Source organism: Panthera onca, chromosome B1 (assembly GCF_046562875.1).
Source record: "Panthera onca isolate mPanOnc1 chromosome B1, mPanOnc1 haplotype 2, whole genome shotgun sequence".
Taxonomy (NCBI): Eukaryota; Metazoa; Chordata; class Mammalia; order Carnivora; family Felidae; genus Panthera; species Panthera onca.
This window is the reverse complement of record NC_138342.1, coordinates 86,585,090-86,606,706: the sequence shown is the minus strand read 5'-3', so window position 1 is coordinate 86,606,706 and position 21,617 is coordinate 86,585,090.

Here is a 21,617-nt window from a genome sequence, read left to right as displayed (position 1 = left end):
AGTTTCAACTCTGACATTTAAAGATCTTGGAAGTCTTCACTCTCATCCTTGCAATGAAAACAAGTTGGATAAACTGAAAATTGGTGACTTTGTTTGGACCCATCAGAGAATTGAGGTCACAGGGCAGATGCCACCCCAAAAATCTGGAGAAAGAGGTATATTCAGAAAGTATGGCAACCAAGATTTGCTTACCTGGAGCAGAAGCATATAGAGCCATTAAGTTGAAGAAACATGGTAATTTTGAGACAGAGAATAGACTAGCACGAAAGTAGGACTGCAGTCTTACAGGAACTCACACTTTCATAGTCTTTCCTTCCGAGAATTCTACCAGGTACTCACTGTAAGGATCCAGGAAAGTTCCCCTTGTGACTTTGGCAGGATAAGGGGAAGAGTAACCATTGTGAGAGACTCCCAAAGCTTACTTTCCAGGGGGAAAAAAAACTGCCTAAGCAAAATTTTGAAACCCTGTCTCAGCTGGGTGAGAGGAATTCCTGTCCACTGTGCCCCTCCTACCTTCTTTTCTCACTTATGGGGAAGAAACTATGATCAACAAGGGAATGGGGCTTTAAGGATTTAAATTAGCAATACTGCAGACAGGGAATGGAAAATTTAAGGGAAAAAAAAAGCTATAAACTGGAGGAAGGTCAGGAACACTTTTGAAGGACACAGTCCAAGTCAAAACCCCACTAAAAGATTACACATGGGTGAATCAGTTGGCTAAGCATCAGGCTCTTGATTTCTGCTCAGGTCATGATCTCACCAAAATCAAGCTGTGTGGGCACTTTCAGCATGGAGACTGCTTGGGATTCTCTCCCTCTGTCTCTGTCTCTCTCTCTCTCAAAATAAAAAAATAAATAAATAAACTTACAAAAATGACTGAGGTTTAATCAAAAGATTATAGAAAGTTTCCCCTCCCCAACATCTTACCAACATAGCAAAAAGGCTTTAATATAACAACTGAAAGAGCTCCAAAGCACAGACTCTCTCTGAGGAACAATAATAGGGAAGCCTCTAGGACAGGATAGAAGACAAAAACAAGGACATTAGAAGAATTTGAACCCTCTGGTACCTGTAACTGCAAAAAAAATTAAATACAATCCAACACGAAGACAGATGAACATAAATCCTTGTACTAAAGGCTGATTTACTTTATTTCCTATTATCCAATACAACCTATACAGTTCTCAACAAAATATTATAAAGTATGCCAAAAGGCAAGACACACAGTGGGGAAAAAATAATACAATCATCTGAACTAGACTCGGATATAACACACATGTTAGAGTTATCAGAAAGGAAATACAAAATAATTATGATTAGTATCTTAAGGGCTTGTGATGGAGTTCCCATGACAACCCTCAGGCTCGCTGGTTCACCAGAAAGACTCCCAGGACTCAGGAAAAGCTGTTCATTCATGATTGAAGTTTATTACAGTGAAAGAATACAGATTAAAATCAGCAAATGAAATGATACATGGGGCAAAGTCCAGGAGAAAACAGGCACATGCTTCCTGATATCCTAACCCAGGGAGTCACACAAAAATGCACTTAATTTTCCCAAAAATGACATGTGAGAATACACGAAAAGTGTTGTCAACCAGGAAATTTCATGTGAGTGTTGATGTCTTAGCTTTTATTGGAAATCAGTCACACAAGCACGCAGTACCTACATGACTTATCTCAGCACTCAAATTCTAGATCCCCTCCTCCCGAAATAAACTACTACATAAAAGCTGAAATAATTTGAGCAAGAAAATAAAAATAAAGTGTTAAATAACAATCCAAAATATAAAATAAATATCCATGAGTCTGTATGGTATAAATAAATAGATAGATAAACACACACATACATACATACATAAATGGGTGAGAAGAGAAAAATATCCCTTGCAGAAAATCTCCAAATAATTTATGTAGCTACTCTGCCCTCAAGGAGGTGGAGCATAAGTCTGCACTTCTAAACATGGGCTACACACAGTGACTTATTTCCAAAAAATATAGCATGGAAAGAGAAAGGAAAATGAATAACTTTGAAGTGGCTAAACTTGACAAACACTACCTCATTCAAGTGATCAAGGCCAACATCAACAGAGATAAGCCATATTGATAGCATGAACCTCTGATACCATATGATGAGAATGATACTTTATCTCTGTGATCTTCCTCCCCAAACCATGTAACTTCAGTCTAATCAGGAGATAAGACTTCAATGAACCCACACTGTAAGACATTTTATAAAATAGCTGACCAGAAGCTCTCAAAAATGGTCCAGACCATTAAAAACACGAGAAGTCTGAGAAACTGTCATAGCTTAGAATTGCCTAAAGGATATGATGATTAAATGCATTATGATATTCTGGATGGCATTCTGGAATAGCAAAATGACATTATGGACAAACAAAGGAAACCTGAATAAAAGATGTACTTTAGTTTATATAATGCATTACTGTCAGTTAATTAGTTTTAACAAATGTATCATTCTAATATACAATTTTAACAGTAGGGAAAATTGGTTATGAGATGTATGTGAAATCTCTGTGCTACTTTGCAGTTTTTCTCTAAATTTAAAATTATTCTAGGTAAAATATTATTTTTAAAATCATTATAATTGATTATACTCTAAGGGTGAAAATGGAGGTAAATCATTAAGTTTTAAAGATATTTCTTTTTTTCCTAGAGGGGTTCTTAGTATAATCAGTGTTTTACATTTCAGCATGTCAGAGACCAAGTATATTTATTGCCATGATGTATATTCCTTATATCTCTCTGTACTTATATATAGATAATATTAGGCACTAAAACTCCATTTTTTTTCCCAATAATTCAGTGCATGTCATTGATCATTATTAGTTGATTACCATTACCTCTGATCATGAATGAACATACACTATGCATTCCTACATCCAAAGCTAAGACAACTGATAACACAACATGTCGCATTACTGAAAATTACATAAACCTATCCAAATTGCATAAAATTAAAATTACATAAACTAGTACTTAATTTGGTTGGGGATCAAGCTTATGACTTATATTTTAAAAATATAAGTAGTCCTTACAATTTGAATTTCATATAAACTGACAGTATCACTATTAAGAGAACGGAATCTTCTGGAGCTTCCTATCTACTTTCATGTCTTTTGACCCTACATTATAATAAGAAAGTGAAAGAAAAGCCATAGAAATTTTTGAGAGAGAAATGGAACAGGTGAACTTTAGGAATTATTTGTTGAAAGAGAAAATGTGCCCAAACCTAAAATTCAATTTAGAACAGATTTTTTTGACATCCTTTCTCATCCTTTACCCCATATTAAAGCAAAAATATAGATAACGTTAAGCCCTAAATATGTTGTCAAGCAGATCTATGTGAAATAATGTAAAGTATCTTCTTTAATACAACAATCCTAAAAGGCAGATAATGGTAATGTCTATACAGATTAAGAAATTGAACCAAAAGGAGATTGTGATTTATCCAGAGGTATACAACTACGAAAAATTCAGAAATAAAAGAAGTAAAACCAATGAATCAAAGAAATAGTAATTAGTAAAAGTTTCTTGTGCCAAAAAGATAGTTTGCAAACCTGGAGCACTCCCAACTCAAACACAGGATGAGGCTCAGGGGTATATTGTCATATATAGTGAGACAGCAGTAACCATTTATTCTTCACAGTGATTAGTTATAATATTAGAATTTTCTTAAACAATAAGTAATTGGCCCAGGTTACCTCATATCAACCTTGGGAAGCAGTGTAAGTTTTGCTTATGACTTCCAGAGGCATAAGCAAGAAATGACCCAGGTCAAGTTACTCTTGCAAAATAAACTAAATTAAGCTTTGTTGTATGACTAAACTGGTTTTATTGCTTAGGGTATTTTCAAGGCCGGTCTCCATTTGTTTTTTCTTTCAACACTCCTAATAAATAAAAATATCAAAATATAAATGAGACTATTATATCAAAGACTTGTACCTCTAAATTATCGTGGAAAAACTGCTACTGTTGTCATCTCTGTTTTCTCAAACTGTTCCCTACACAAAGGTTCTAGCACTTTCCAACCACAGCCATTTTCTGAGTTCGGAACCCCAGTGTTTCTCATCCAGATTTCCAGTAGCCTGTCATCAGCCCCTCCCCACTCATTGCAACCTCACAAAACAAAAAAATAAAAAATTGAGTCTATGAATATGATAAAAGTACTTGCATAAAATTTTTACTTCTGATCTACCAAATGTAATGTCTCAAGATTTCATTCATGAAAACAATGATTATTAAATAATAAACTATAGCTTTCCATCTTTTACTAATTCAATGCTCAATGAGCTTGGTTACTGGCTCAAAAGCTAATGAGTTTATATGGTACAAAAGGGACATAAACCTAATTGACTAATGACCACATTACCTATGTGAACATAACTACTTGTTCTATAAAATGGCTAAATATTGTCTTCCTCTTTTATAAATTTTAGCTCTGAGGCTCATTTCTTTTGAAAGAAATAAATGCAGAAGTGAATATCACTGTCATATTTCATTAGGCAATTTGGAAATAATCATTCTGTGGTGATCTTTCTTAAGTTGATTATAGCTATTGTCATGCGTTATCACATCTCTCTTAAAACTACTGAATAGCCACTAAATAACACCTCCCTGAAGTCATGCTCCAAAGGAATCAATTTTATGATGAAATTGAAAACTGTCTGAGTATAAGAAAGACTGTTTTTTGAACAATATGCTTTTAAAAGAATAGCTGTATTTGAATAGCAGATTAAACAATGCATATATTTTCCTTTTTGTGTGCATTGGAGCATCAATTGATAATGGTTCCCTGAATCAATATTATATTGAGACTTCAAAGTGATTATTTCCTTTACTATGTCATTCTTTACATATGTGTTAATTGGTATTTTTCTGTAAAGAAAAGCCTTCTGTCCCACACCACTTCTTTTAGTATTAAAATGAACTTACGATTTCATTGTATTCAATACATTATATGCATTACTATCATTATTATTTTTTTAATGCTGATTTAGTCCAATTTGACCACTGGATACCCCTTTAAGTTGGTTCTCTGTCCTTTTGCTATGATTGTATCAATTTTTTAGCACCTCGTTGCTTTCACCATGATAAGACAAAAACAGTTTTATCTTGTTTTCCCTGCCCCAGTTCTGAAAGCTGTTAATTCTCTAATATCTCCTGGCTTCTTTCAGCATACAATAGTATTTAGAAACCAAGACTTAACCTCTAGTTGTGGATACTGAAAGTGGGTTGTCATTGTTTCTAGCCTCCTTCAGTGAGCCAAGTAGGGAAACTAAGTCAAGAGTTCACAGTGATATCACCAGTTCAAATCCAACATTCTGAGTCCTCCCTATCTCTCTATCATTCAATATTTGTGTCTCCCATCCCCCTTATGAGAACCCTAGTTCCAAATATATTTCATATTCACGTATTTTCTCTCTCTTACAGTGCCTTTAAAATATAGTTTCATGATTACACTACTAATACCACTTATTAAAAGCAAATCTACTCTATAAAGTTCAAAATTTATTGCAGCTCTTTCAGTCCTTACAGTTTATTTCGTTAATGGTTTATGGTCGAAGTCCAGTACTTTGAATCTTTATTAATATTGATTCAAAGTTATAGGAATAAAATAAAAGACTTGATGGAGGGTATTAATTATGGCAGCAAAATCTGGAACATTTAGAGAAGGCCTCATTTTTCTCATTTCTCAATCTCATCTCAAGCATTTCCATTAACGTGTGAACCCAATAGCCTTCCAAAACAACCAAGCCAAAAATCTTAAGTTAGAAAAAGTTGGTTTTGTTGCTACCAAAGAATCTGAGTCAATACAAACCAGGTACCTGTAGCAAGGCCAGTTAATATTCTCTAAATACATACATACTTTTTTGTTGTCCTGCTCCCTTATGCTATCTGCTCCATCATAAATTTCTTTCTCCCAATATCCAGAAGGTTAAATATATGGTTAAATATATATATCCACACTGTTGAGTTTGGATCCTTCTTGACACACTTAAAAAGCTGTAAGTTATGTCATCTCAACCTCTTTTGGCTGAATTTTCTCATCTATAAAAGTGATAATAAAAGAACCTAATTTATAATACTGCCGCGATGACAATAAATTAGTAAGGTCACAGTAAATAAATTTGTGAAGGTCACAAAGGGTGACCTCTCTTAACATATAATACATTTAGTCTTTTAATATTATATTTCCTAATAGTGCTACACACACAGAATAGATGTGTCAAAAATATGTATTGTAAAAATGAATTAATTGTACATTTGCTGACATAGTATTTAATTTTAGTTCCCTTAAGAACAAATTCTGTGCAATATCCATAATCATTTTCAATAATAGTTATTAAATTTAATTTAATAACTAGAGACACAAAAATGTTATATATCACTCAGGTGACACAAAACTTTGATCCCTTATAAATAGAAAATGGTCTCATTTAACCAAAATCTGGGAGTAAATTGTTTACATTATTTAGTCCATTCTAGGCCTGAAAATGTTTACTCTGATAATCAGATAAGTTTCACCCAGTTTGATATCTGAAAGACTCCTTTTATGGAGAGGATTAAAAATAGCATAACATTTGTTGAAAATGACTGAACCAAATTCTAGGTTTTGAGCTATATACAGTTGCTTATATACGCATATAAAATAATTATCAGTGGGTTCTTATATAGCCTTTTTCTAGTCTTAGAAAGAAACAGATAACAACCCATTACCAATATGTCCTTATCATTCCTATATGTAATCAATGTAAAATTATTGAGATATTTTAACTATTTTTTCATAGTAAGTGCTTAATGCACATCTCAATTTGGACTGACCATATTTCAAGGGTTCACTCATTACATATAACTAGTGGCTACCGTGTTAGACCATGTTCACATGGCATGTTTATGTTCTTGTTCAAAGTAAAGCTTTTAAATGCTGTTTTTTGTCTATTTGCTTGTTCTTCCTACTGAAATCTACTGAAGTTTTGCTTTAGTCTAGGAAACTATCCAACTCAAGATGGTCAAGTGTTAATGCAATTTATGAAATCATTTTTGTTCTGTGAAGTTCTCTGCCTTTCTGTATCTGAGAGTTCTGTCATATCTGTTCTACTCTAGAGGATGTTATATTCTTGGCAATTGTTTTTTATCTACATGCTTGAAAAGAAATAATTTAAATACTTTTTAGTGGAAAAAAGAATAGCCCAATTCTGTAATAATCCTGTGAAGCACTTCTAAATAACACTATTAAACACCCTCCTGGAAGAAAGTTAATTGGCATTATCTTATAAACACTTCCCAGGGAGAATAAATTTGATCCGATTTGAGATCATCCAACTCTCCAAAATGTGAATTAATAATTTAGCTTTCTAGAATATTCAGGACTATTAATGTGTACTTCTGACCAGCAGATTTTGTAACTTACTCAACCCAATCTGAATAGTCTCTTATAGGAATTGTTCGTCATGACCTCTCTCTTTTGAGATTACCAGACCCTCTCAAGCATTGTTTTTAAACTTTGTAATGGTAGAAGTTTTATATAAAATATTTAAAAATAAAATCTAATCTTATTGAAGAGAGAAAATAAGACTTCCATTCACTTTCTCCCATTAATCCCCTCTGAGGCTTCAGAGAAACTCTCCGTGGCATCCCTGCAATGATTCACAATACAGTGAGAAAACAAATACTTCAGAGCAGTTAAGAATAAAGTCACATTCAAATTCTGAATAGGTTTCTCTCTTACTTCTTCAACCTTAGACATTCATATACACAAAGAGAAAATCTCCATTTTACTCCAAATCCCCTAAGAACAGTTGTAACTACATACAATATCCAAAACCAGATCCTAGCCAGTTATATATAATCTGTAGAGCTATACTTATGTTTCCACAAAGAATTGTACCAAATACTGTGAGTCCTTATAGAAATAGAGGATGTTCACATGGCATCACCACAAGTTTCTTTCTTCTTGCTAGCTTGGTGTTTGTGGTATGTTTTGTGTTCTATAACTTTTGTGTGGTGTGCTTCTGAAAACTAATGAGAAAATGCCTCTCCACTATAAGCAAGCTATGTACATACCCTTTGGTGGATACTAACTATAATAGGAGCCATCACACAACATTTAAAAAAAATACTGTAGAAAGCAGGGAGATAAAGTTGGCTATAACCAATGCCAAGGAAGACATGTATTCTGAGATCATAGACCCTTAGCTTTAAGAGCATTTATTGCCATTTCTTTTCTTCACTACTTGACAAATGACTCCCTTCTGTAGAGCTATTCTAGTAAGTTAGTGGAAATATGATTTTGTTCAAAATATTATTTAGTTTCAATTCTATGAATCAAAAAATCTTTAAAGAAATGTCAGATTTTTAAAAACTCATTCAAATCAGTAAAAGGTTTTTATATATTTGGTTCACTTTCCTAGGAAAATATTGAAGATTGCTTCTTTGTATTCACATTATTATGTTAATTTAAACATGCAAAAATGCGTTTAAAATATAATTTTTCATGTATTTTTCTGTTATCTTTGAAATAAAAAATCATAATACAAAACTATGTATAAATAGTTGTTTATATGTACACATTTCTTTGAAATTGTTAACGTCTCATAGGAAAAAAAGCAAAAGTTAAAAGGATATACATGGTATGAGGAAAAATTTGTTTCAAATTCAGGTAGTAGAGGCTTAATAAATAGTTTTTTGAAATGATGGAACATAGAATGATGTTCATAAATACAATTTTGAAATGCTAGCCTCTGCAATCTTTATTTAGCTCTTAACATTGTATGCTGTGTATCTTCTACTGAAGGGATTTTTTTAAAAGGTCAGGAAGGTTATAAGCATATAAGCTCTGTCCTCAGGAAGATTATAAGCATATTCTTGAATTTATATTTACTTTCATATGATGGCACTATTGAAGTAGATATAAAGGGATTCTGAGAACAAAACTAGACTAGCAGGGCAGGGCTTCTTCTCTCCTTGCTTCCTCCCCATTCTATCTTTCTCTCTTGAGCCAAATGGTTTCTGAGGCTTTCAGAGTATTTGATTCAGGTCTGTTAGAGTCTCTACTGAGAACAGGTGCACTATTCACCTGTGGGAGAGGGGTGTGTTTAGAGACCACTTTGGGAAAGACACTGTATTGCAAAGCCACAGTTCACTGTCTGGACATGAATTTATTCCTAAAGATCTGCAGGTGCCCTTGAGAATAGAATAATATCAGGTGGTTCAACCATGTTTAGTTTTTCTGGCCCCAAGAAAGCAATTAAGAATCGGAAGGAGCTACTCTGTCATCCTTGCTTCTCACAATGGCAAAGTAGAAGGAAGTAAGCTTTTGCCTAGTGCCTTGGCCAGTTGCCAAGGAAGAGAAAAATGAGACAGAAAAATATTCAGCAAAGTAGAGCTGATGGAAGAGACAGAAACCTGACCTTAAAAATGATGATGATGATGATGATGATGCTGACAGGAATTGAGAAAATTTTGCTGTGGCTTCAAAAAGTCTTTTTGAATCCCAAAACAAAACAAAACAAAACAAAACAAAACAAAACAAAAAAGTGATTTACCAGCTAAACAAGTCAGTAAATGAATTGAATGAGGAGACGGAAACAGTCGTATTTAAGTTAATGGCTTGGAAAATCAAGTTAAAAAATATGTAATTCACAGAGCAAAATTATAAAAACAATAGACACAATAAAGAAAAAGATGAGGAGATTAAAGAATATATTAATAGTACCAAAAGTACAAACTAGTTTTAAAAAGGCACAGATGCAGAGGGATGGAAATCAAGCCAAGAATACAAGAAAATGTCCTCAAGATGAAGAGAAACATACAGGCTTAAAGATTGAAATGACTCAGGCTGAACTCATGAAAAAGCTCACAACTAGTCATGTCATTTCTGAATTTTAAAAACTCTGAAATCTAAGAATAAAAAAAAATCATACAAGTTTACACACAAATATAAAAACCCTGTCTGCAAACATTAACTCCCCAAATCAAATTTATATAGAAACTCTTCATTTATAATACTAGCAGCTGAAAAATAATAGAATAGTATCTACAGACTTCCATGAAAGAGGAATACAACCCATGAAATTTACAGATAGAGGAAGAATAAGAAAAAATAGTGGTGACAAATGAATTTTGTAATATATATAAAACTAGATAAAAATATTCAAAGATAAACAAATATGTATCAAAGTTGATAATTTTCTTTAAAAAGAGAGCTATATACATCAGGGGATATTAAAAATAAAATTAAAGATCCAAACTACTAAACTACTTCATTAAAGAAGTTGGGGCAATGCTAAAGAGGGGAGAGTATAGGAGAGAGTGTGGAAAAAGATTGAATCAGACTTCTTGCCCCAGTTTCACAGCCATACAGTTCATCCATAGCTCCCTAGATGATGTAAAAATGATGACAGATACATGAACAAGCAATATTACTACATATTATGACACACATAATAAATATTATATATATATTACATATATATCACAATTATATATAGTATCATATGTAATAATTTATCTTATATAATTCTATAGCTATATAATATTTACATATATTTAATTTTTTTTAAGTTTATTTATTTTAAAGACAGAGAGATAAGAGAAGGGGCAGAGAGGGAATCCCAAGGCAGGCCCCACGCTGTCAGCGCAGAGCCTGACGTGGGGCCTGAACCCAGGAACCGCGAGACGATGACCTGAGCTGAAACTGAGTCAGAGGCTTAACCGACTGAGCCACCCAGGCGTTCCAATATTTACATATATTTAAAATGTAAATACATATAGTTTTGTGTATGTGCATTTACCATAACAAGAAATTACCTCATGGAAGAGAAAAAATAATTTTATTCTATCATGGATATACTTAATATGAAGTATATAAAGCAAAATACACTAATATTAATGGATATCTGTCTGCATAGACCTAGTCACATATGAAAGCCACATTATTTTAAGCCATGTTATCCCTGTTGCCATTCCATAAATGTTATCATTGGCAATTGCAGGATAGACAAAAGTTTCTCATATGTAAGATGTGGTCTGTTGAATTCTGAAATAATCTCATATTTTAGGACTGCTGTCAAAATGGCTATTATTAATCAAACATTTTTTGTTATCATAGTATTCAAGGCACTCTAGGTATCTCATTCTCTAAATGTGTGCCACCTTTGGTACAAACTCAGAGTGATGATGACTGCGTTTAACAAAATTTTCATTCTCCACAATAACAAAAATTCTCCTGCAACATACAATTAAAGACAAGGAAGTAGGAGAGATCTGAAATGTCCATTTGATGAACTGATGGAGGATAAATTAAATGATGGGAAGGGAAAGGAGATAGGATAAAAAGGGGGAAATGAGGAAAAGGAAAGGTAAAGAAAGAGAAAATGGTGAAGTTCAGGATAGAAACCGAAACATTCAAGAGAAGGTATATATACAGATATAATGTCTCAAACTCTCATCTTAAGTGTACAAAGGTTGTTTACCAAACACCCTCACACATACGTACATACAATGTTACTCTTGCTGTGATGACATACATTTATTAGAAAATAGACTAATGTTAAAAGTTAACATCCTTCATTTCTGGGTATTAGATGGCATTATAATAATGTAATTACCTAGTATTATAGATACTATAGAATATATTTGTTTATTCATTTTGTTGTATCCTCATTAAATTTAATAACTAAAATATCATAAGCTTGTTTATTTTTTTATTATTACATTTCAATATCCGAAAGAGTGTCTGGCTAATAGTTCTCAGTAAGTTGTTTGTAAATTTTTTAAAAAATGAACATATGACATAAAAAAATTCTCCTGCAAAACTTATTTTATGACCTATTGTATAAAAATATCTAGAGTTACAAAATAATGAGTTTTTATAATAAACCATTCCCTTATGAGGTCAAATTAATTCTAATATTTTTAGAATCAATTGCTCGCTCACCTTTCCCTTGTATCATAAGGGTCTGTGTGTGAAACAGAAATGACAATGGAGCTATCTTTTAGAAAGTATTGACACTATCTACGTCTCTTTTCCTTTGGCACAGCATAATGAAATAATATTTAAAATACTTTATTTGGGAGGAATAAGCAGACTACTCCTTTGAAATTTACCTAAAAAATGTACATTTTTCTGTTTCGAAAAGAGACACTATTGCAGTATTTATAAAAAATGAGTTCATGTTGTTCCCTAACCTTGCCAAAATGAGATTGTTCATTTTTCTATTATTGAGAATAAATACTATGTGTATTAAATATTTATATTTATAGAAAAGCCCAAACATATGTCATTTAACCAGTATATCTCTGGTATGGACTTTTAAAAAATACCACAACCTTGCTACCATCACACATAGCAAAATTAACAATTATTTACTTAGATAATTTTAATAATATCCAGCCCATATCCACACCAATTGCCTCAAACATGACTTAATTTATTGAAACCAAGATTCCAACAAGTCCACACATTGCACATAGTTATGCTTCTGAAGTTTCTTTTATTCTATCAGTTCTTTCATTCCTCTCCCCTCAACCACCTCTTTTTATTCAGAATTGTTGGAGAAATCAAATGACCAACATTGAAAAGATGCTCAACATCACTCATCATCAGGGAAATACAAATCAAAACTACAATGAGATATCACCTCACACCTGTCAGAATGGCTAAAATCAACAACACGTTTTGGTGAGGATGCAAGGAAAGGAGAACCCTCTTGCACTGTTATGGGAATACAAACTGGCACAGCAGCTCTGGAAAACAGTATGGAGGCTGCTCAAAGGTTAAAAATAGAACTACCCTATGACCCAGAAATTGTACTTCTATGTATTTATCCAAAGAATATAAAAATGCTAATTCGAAGGGACACATGCACCCTGATGTTTATAGCGGCATACAGTTAATATTAATTTCAGGTGTACAATTTAGTGATTCAACACTTACATAGGACACCCAGTGCTCCTCACAAGTGCCCTCCTGAATCCCTATTACCTATTTAACCCAACTCTGTACCCACCTCCCTTCTGGTACCCATAAGTTTGTTCTCTATAGTTAAGAATCTGTTTCCTGGCTTGTCTCTCTCTTTTTCTCATCCTCTGATCATTTATTTTGTTTCTTAAATTCCACATATAATGAAATCATACAGTATTTGTCTTTCTCTGACTGACATGCCTTTCTCTAACTGCATGTTAACTAACTGGAATTTAAATAAAAACTTAAAAAAAATAAAAACACAGTTAAAGAAAAAAAGACCCATATTCTAGAACTTTAGCATTAAAACAACTTTTTTGTTTCATTCATTATTTTTTTTGTCCAGATAATTATTTTGTCTAATAAAATTAGGACACTTGCTTTTAGTTTTTACCATTAATTTTGTATGTGTCTTGTTTACTTCATGGCTTTTGCCTTGTTAGACAATCTGAATATCTTTATTATTTTATTGCCTGACACCTTCAGATTGAAAGTGAGGGGATGGAGAACTATTTATCATGCTACTGGAAGCCAAAAGAAAGCTGGAGTAGCCGTACTTATATCAGACAAACTAGACTTTAAATTAAAGGCTGTAATAAGAGATGAAGAAGGGCATTATATAATAATTACAGGGTCTATCCATCAGGAAGAGCTAACAATTATAAATGTCTATGTGCCGAATACGGGAGCCCCCAAAATGTAAAACAATTACAAATATAAGCAACCTTATTGATAAGAATGTGGTCATTGCAGGGGACTTTAACACTCCACTTACAGAAATGGATAGATCATCTAGACACACAGTCAATAAAGAAACAAGGGCCCTGAATGATACATTGGATCAGATGGACTTGACAGATATATTTAGAACTCTGCATCCCAAAGCAACAGAATATACTTTCTTCTTGAGTGCACGTGGAACATTCTCCAAGATAGATCACATACTGGGTCACAAAACAGTCCTTCATAAGTATACAAGAATTGAGATCATACCATGCATACTTTCAGACCACAATGCTATGAAGCTTGAAATCAACCACAGGAAAAAGTCTGGAAAACCTCCAAAAGCATGGAGGTTAAAGAACACCCTACTAAAGAATGAGTGGGTCAACCAGGCAATTAGAGAAGAAATTAAAAAATATATGGAAACAAATGAAAATGAAAATACAACAATCCAAATGCTTTGAGATGCAGCAAAGGCAGTCCTGAGAGGAAAATACATTGCAATCCAGGCCTATCTCAAGAAACAAGAAAAATCCCAAATACAAAATCTAACAGCACACCTAAAGGAAATAGAAGCAGAACAGCAAAGGCAGCCTAAACCCAGCAGAAGAAGAGAAATAATAAAGATCAGAGCAGAAATAAACAATATAGAATCTAAAAAAACTGTAGAGCAGATCAACGAAACCAAGAGTTGGTTCTTTGAAAAGATAAACAAAATTGATAAACCTCTAGCCAGGCTTCTCAAAAAGAAAAGGGAGATGACCCAAATAGATAAAATCATGAATGAAAACGGAATTATTACAACCAATCCCTCAGAGATACAAGCAATTATCAGGGAATACTATGAAAAATTATATACCAACAAACTGGACAACCTAGAAGAAATGGACAAATTCCTAAACACCCACACACTTCCAAAACTCAAACTGGAGGAAATAGAAAGCTTGAACAGACCCATAACCAGCAAAGAAATTGAATCAGTTATCAAAAATTTCCCAACAAATAAGAGTCCAGGACCACATGGCTTCCCAGGGGAGTTCTACCAGATGTTTAAAGCAGAGATAATACCTATCCTTCTCAAGCTATTCCAAAAAATAGAAAGGGAAGGAAAACTTCCAGACTCATTCTATGAAGCCAGTATTACTTTGATTCCTAAACCAGACAGAGACCCAGTAAAAAAAGAGAACTATAGGCCAAGATCCCTGATGACTATGGATGCAAAAATTCTCAATAAGATACTAGCAAATCGAATTAAACAGCATATAATAAGAATTATTCACCATGATCAAGTGGGATTCATTCCTGGGATGCAGGCCTGGTTCAACATTCACAAATCGATCAACGTGATACATCACATTAATAAAAGAAAAGATAAGAACCATATGATCCTGTCAATCGATGCAGAAAAGGCATTTGACAAAATTCAGTAACTTTCTTAATAAAAACCCTCGAGAAAGTCGGGATAGAAGGAACATACTTAAACATCATAAAAGTCATTTATGAAAAGCCCACAGCTAACATCATCCTCAATGGGGGAAAACTGAGAGCTTTTTCCCTGAGATCAGGAACACCACAGGGATGTTCATTCTCACCGCTGTTGTTTAACATAGTGTTGGAAGTTCTAGCATCAGCAATCAGACAACAAAAGGAAATCAAAGGCATCAAAATTGGCAAAGATGAAGTCAAGCTTTCACTTTTTGCAGATGACATGATATTATACATGGAAAATCCGATGGACTCCACCAAAAGTCTGCTAGAACTGATACATGAATTCAGCAAAGTTGCAGGATACAAAATCAATGTACAGAAATCAGTTGCATTCTTATACACTAATAATGAAGCAACAGAAAGACAAATAAAGAAACTGATCCCATTCACAATTGCACCAAGAAGCATAAAATACCTAGGAATAAATCTAACCAAAGATGTAAAAGGTCTGTATGCTGAAAACTATACAAAGTTTATGAAGGAAATTGAAGAAGATATAAAGAAATGGAAAAACATTCCGTGCTCATGGATTGGAAGAATAAATATTGTCAAAATGTCAATACTGCCCAAAGCTATCTACACATTCAATGCAATCCCAATCAAAATTGCACCAGCATTCTTCTCAAAGCTAGAACAAGCAATCTTAAAATTCATATGGAACCACAAAGGCCCCGAATAGCCAAAGTAATTTTGAAGAAGAAGACCAAAGCAGGAGGCATCACAATCCCAGACTTTAGCCTCTACTACAAAGCTGTCATCATCAAGACAGCATGGTATTGGCACAAAAACAGACACATAGCCCAATGGAATAGAATAGATACCCCAGAACTAGACCCACAAACGTATGGCCAACTAATCTTTGACAAAGCAAGAAAGAACATCCAATGGAAAAAAGACAGTCTCTTTAACAAATGGTGCTGGGAGAACTGGACAGCAACATGCAGAAGATTGAAACTAGACCACTTTCTCACACCATTCACAAAAATAAACTCAAAATGGATAAAGGACCTGAATGTGAGACAGGAAACTGTCAAAACCCTAGAGGAGAAAGCAGAAAAAGGCCTCTCTGACCTCAGCCGTAGCAATTTCTTACTTGACACATCCCCAAAGGCAAGGGAATTAAAAGAAAAATGAACTACTGGGACCTCATGAAGATAAAAAGCTTGTGCACTGCAAAGGAAACAACCAACAAAACGAAAAGGCAACCAACGGAATGGGAAAAGATATTTGCAAATGACATATCAGACAAAGGGCTAGTATCCAAAATCTATAAAGAGCTCACCAAACTCCACACCCAAAAAACAAATAGTCCAGTGAAGAAATGGGCAGAAAACATGAATAGACACTTCTCTAAAGAAGACATCTGGATGGCCAACAGGCACATGAAAAGATGCTGAACGTCGCTCCTCATCAGGGAAATACAAATCAAAACCACACTCAGATATCACCTCATGCCAGTCAGAGTGGCCAAAATGAACAAATCAGGAGACTATAGATGCTGGAGAGGATGTGGAGAAACGGGAACCCTCTTGTGCTATTGGTGGGAATGCAAACTGGTGCAGCCACTCTGGAAAAGAGTGTGGAGGTTCCTCAGAAAATTAAAAATAGACCTACCCTATGACCCAGCAATAGCACTGCTAGGAATTTAGCAAGAACTTAGCAAGGAAATTTAGCAAGGAATTTAGCAAGGGATACAGGAGTACTGATGCATAGGGGCACTTGTACCCCAATGTTTATAGCAGCACTCTCAACAATAGCCAAATTATGGAAAGAGCCTAAATGTCCATCAAATGATGAATCAATAAAGAAATTGTGGTTTATATACACAATGGAGTACTACGTGGCAATGAGAAAGAATGCAATATGGCCCTTTGTAGCAACGTGGATGGAACTGGAGAGTGTTATGCTAAGTGAAATAAGTCATACAGAGAAAGACAGATACCATATGTGTTCACTCTTACGTGGATCCTGAGAAACTTAACAGAAACCCATGGGGGAGGGGAAGGAAAAAAAAAAAAAGAGGTTAGTGTGGGAGAGAGCCAAAGCATAAGAGACCCTTAAAAACTGAGAACAAACTGAGGGTTGATGGGGGGTGGGAGGGAGGGGAGGGTGGGTGATGGGTATTGAGGAGGGCACCTTTTGGGATGAGCACTGGATGTTGTATGCAAACCAATCTGACAATAAATTTCAAAAAGAAAATATATAAAAAATTTTAAAAAATGCCTGAATTACAGTCACTTATACTTACTGATATGACCAAACATTTGTTCTCAATTCTGTCACATTATTTATTTTATTGAAAGCCTACATAATGTGGTGTATTTCTTTTTATTTTGTCATATCTTTTGTTATGTAGATAAATTTTTATTTTTTGTTTTGACAATTGGCTTTATACTGCTAACAATAATCGTATATAATATTTTAGGTCTTCTCTTTTTCACACACTATTTTATGATTCCTACTATCAACAATAATTAAGCTAATAAAATCTTCTTCCCTTTTTCTCCCTATGCCCCAACTATCTGATTAAGATCATATTATTTTACTTTTTAATACCTATAAAACAATTAGTAAACATTTCATTTCTATATAATCTCTCTCTTATCTGCCAATTTATGATAGTTCTATTATATCTATGATGCCAAAGCGTATATATTTGTAATTTTTGCATCAGCCAAGCTAAACATTTAGCTTGGTCATACAGTTTAATATACTTTATGCTTATCACTATACCTAATAGTAAAAGTTCTCTTATAATTTCTCAGATGACTAAAATAATTATCTAGAAGATTATTCGTAAATAGTTCATGGGACAACACTAATCAATTATTCTCATGTTCGTAATTGTCTGTGACCTATATTTTGGATGGATATAAAATCCTTGCTTCCTCAAATATGTTCAGTAAGTTGCTCTATTATGAAATATTATGTTCAAGAAGTTTTGTACCCATTTGCTTTTTTTCCCTTATAAGTAATTTAATTCTTTCCTGGTTTCCAAATCCCTTTTTAAAGATCTTTGACATTCATTAATTTGTTGGTGTTGATCATTCTCAGTTGGAATTCACATATAGTATTGAAGTGTTTCATTACATAGATTTAAGTATCACCTTATTTCATGATTTCTTTTATAATTATTAGTATTTGTTCTAGTCCATTCATTATCTTTCACTTTGGAGACGTTAATCATAGTATATTCAATAGTCCTTGCATGTCTAATTTTCTCTTGAAGAGTTTTTTTTTACTTTATTAATTTTTTACTTCATTTTCCTTTAGAGATATTGTTATGAATCATACCTTATGATTAAATGTTAAAAAATGTTAAATATTAAAAATCGTTTCTTCTTCTGGAATTCATAAATGCAATCGAAGATCCACACAATAGAATCAGGGACAGGAAGGAAAAAAAGTATTAGAAGTGGGAGAGAAATTAATGCTATGTGCCTGTACCATCCCTCATTCCCTCTTCTCTATTTTCTGCACAATGTCTGAATGATACGTCCAATCATGAACCTCCTTTATGTTCACATATATTAAGTTTTAATACATATTTGTTCAATTTTGCAAGGTAGTAAGCAGCTGTTCCAATTGTACATTCAAATGTTTAATTCTCTACCATTTTGTAGAAGGTAAGATGCAATGTTTCTCAGTGTATTGTTCCACTGCACCTGCAATAAAATGAGTTCCTTGGTCAAATGCTATATAAGCAGAAGGTCCAAACTGAAAGGTTTCCTGCTCTAGGCATTACAGTGTTAGAAGTATATTTTTTTAAGTTAATAGATATGTAAATCTAAATTCAGAATAAGTGTCTACACTGGTTAAGGCCCTTTGGTATCCATACGGCATTATGGGTAAAGAGCCAATGTAATCTATAAACTATGGGCCTTCCTAGATCTGCTCAACACGCAGCCATGGCTTCTTTTAGTCTTTAATATTCCTGTTGACAAACAAGTAAATACTGTAAGATTCTGAGACAGTAGGATACATAGTTCTCTGCCAGTCTGTGTATTTCTTGGTACCCCTCCCATGCCAACTCATTCATGTGTGCAAGGGATGACTTTTCAGGGACCATCAGGAGTATCTACTGGTTTGTTGTAGTCCCTTTCTGAATTTTGATGGCATTCTCTTGGTGGGCATCAATATGGCCCACTTTGATTCCCACTTGCTAAATCCACAACATTTTCCATAACATAGCACCCACTGAGATTACTTTTACTTCCCAGTTACCTATGTGTCATTTTCTATATATATTGCTGGTTCATTAGCTATTTCCCGATATATGTTTAAAAAATATATACCATATTATTATCAACCAGTCACAGTACAAATGCTTTCCATATTGTTAACCTTCCTCTCTTGAGTTATCTGTCAGCTATGTTGCATTTTTACAACCCTCAAATAACTGATCACTGGGAGGGGCCCATTTAGCCAGAATGTTAGGTAATTCCTCAGGAAGATTTAGAGTGGGATGCAAAGAATAGCAAGCAGCTGTGTGTTCATTTATGTAGTTGGCACCCTCAATGATTTCCCCTGTTGCATTTCTTGAATACTTCCAAGGACCAAGAATATTTCCATTTCTACTTACTAAGAAAAGTCTCTGTGTACTTCCTATCCTATTGGGATGAAGATCTGATATAACACAAAACAAAATAGGTATCTGAGGCCTCAAAATACTTGCATGGTGTTCAACAATAGAAACTTCAATTAAAGCCCAAGAAGTTAACAATTGCTAACTAGGTATGGCAGTACAATAGGCACCAGTGTCTAGCAATACTAATAAAGTTTCTTCACTACCCCCACGCTATTGTACTTACACAAAAGCAAAGAACTTCTCGACTCCTGGTGACTCAGTCACTCTATCTCTAAGGTTTTTGGATTGAGTGATCTCTACAGTCCCTCCAAAATAAGAGACTTCTGAATAATTTTTCTCTCCCTTGATTTTATTTCTTCAGCCATCCAAGGAAATTATTTCTGCAGAGAAAATAATAAGTTTCTTTTAGGCCCAGGGAAAACAGTTGGGTCTATAAACTTTTGTCTGAAGAATTCTATAAATAAACTGAATTTTTCATAAGTTTATTCACTAAGATTTCAGAAACACAGTCTTAATTATAGCTCATCAGATAATACTTTTTATCATCAACAAATTGTAGCAGCCAAAAAAGAGCAGCAGTAATCACTGCAAAGACTAAGATCAGAATTTTCCCATTTTAAGAATGATTTATTCAGGCATTTCCCCCACCATTTCCCCCACTATTATACCTGATCTACCCTAATGTAAAGAAACTAGAAGAATGTCAATAAGTCTATTAGTCTAGTATTTCTAGAGAAATAATTTTAAATACTTGAATCAAGGATTAATACTAGCTGAATAGAACGCAAGACATCAGGGTTGGATTAAGGGTCTGCCATATAGAGTAGAAATGGTAACTATAATCTCCTAAGATTCAACAAAATCCATCAGGTAGGTGGCCTTACTCTTCACACCACCCCTAGGACTCAGGAAGGTGGCACAAACAAGAGAAGAAATGTAGTTTTCTGTCATGTCAGCATCCTTGCATCCTGCTATTCTAAGTCAACAGGGGGAAATCTCCCAGGGACTGAAAGCAATGCGCCTTCTCTATGGCTGGAGACTGTGGTGGCAGCGAGAGAAAAGAGACAGGAAAAGGAAGTACAGCATTATGATCTTCTAGAACAGATTTTCACCAATTGAAAATCAGCACATGCACACACACACAATCATTATCGTGTAATTTATGCCTTTTTTCTACTATACTAATACATTATGTAAATTTTAAAATACATACCAATAGCATAAAACATTTAAAGGGTGAGATAAATAATAAAAATAATAACAGTTCTAATATGTCCCCCCTCATCCTAATGAATCTTCTTTAGCACTACGTGGAATATTTGCACCTCACTTGGAGAACGATGGTATAAAGAAGAGATGCTAGGATTAGAACCATTTATATTCATCTGGATGAAACAATGCTTCCCTTTTTTATTCTTTGATAAATTCTTATGCCTAGAAATTTTCAAATGTTATTTTTCTCAGTTTTTTCAGATTTTCACACTATTTTATTTTGTATAAACTTAATGCATTTTCAAAAATCCTTTAAGAATTTTGAACTTAAAGATGAAACTATCTTGGAAATTTTGTTTTGCCATAGGAAATAATAAAAATAATAAGATTATGAAAGTTGTTTCCAAATTACAGGCATACCTTGTATATATTTCAGGTTCAGTTCCAGACCACCACAGTAAAGCGAATATCACAATAAAGGGAGACAAATACATTTTGTTGGCTTCTTAGTGCATTTAAAAGTTACATTTACACTATACTGTAGTCTATTAAGTGTGCAATAGCATTATATCTTAAAAAACAGTATATGTACATTAATTAAAAATATTTTATTGCTTAA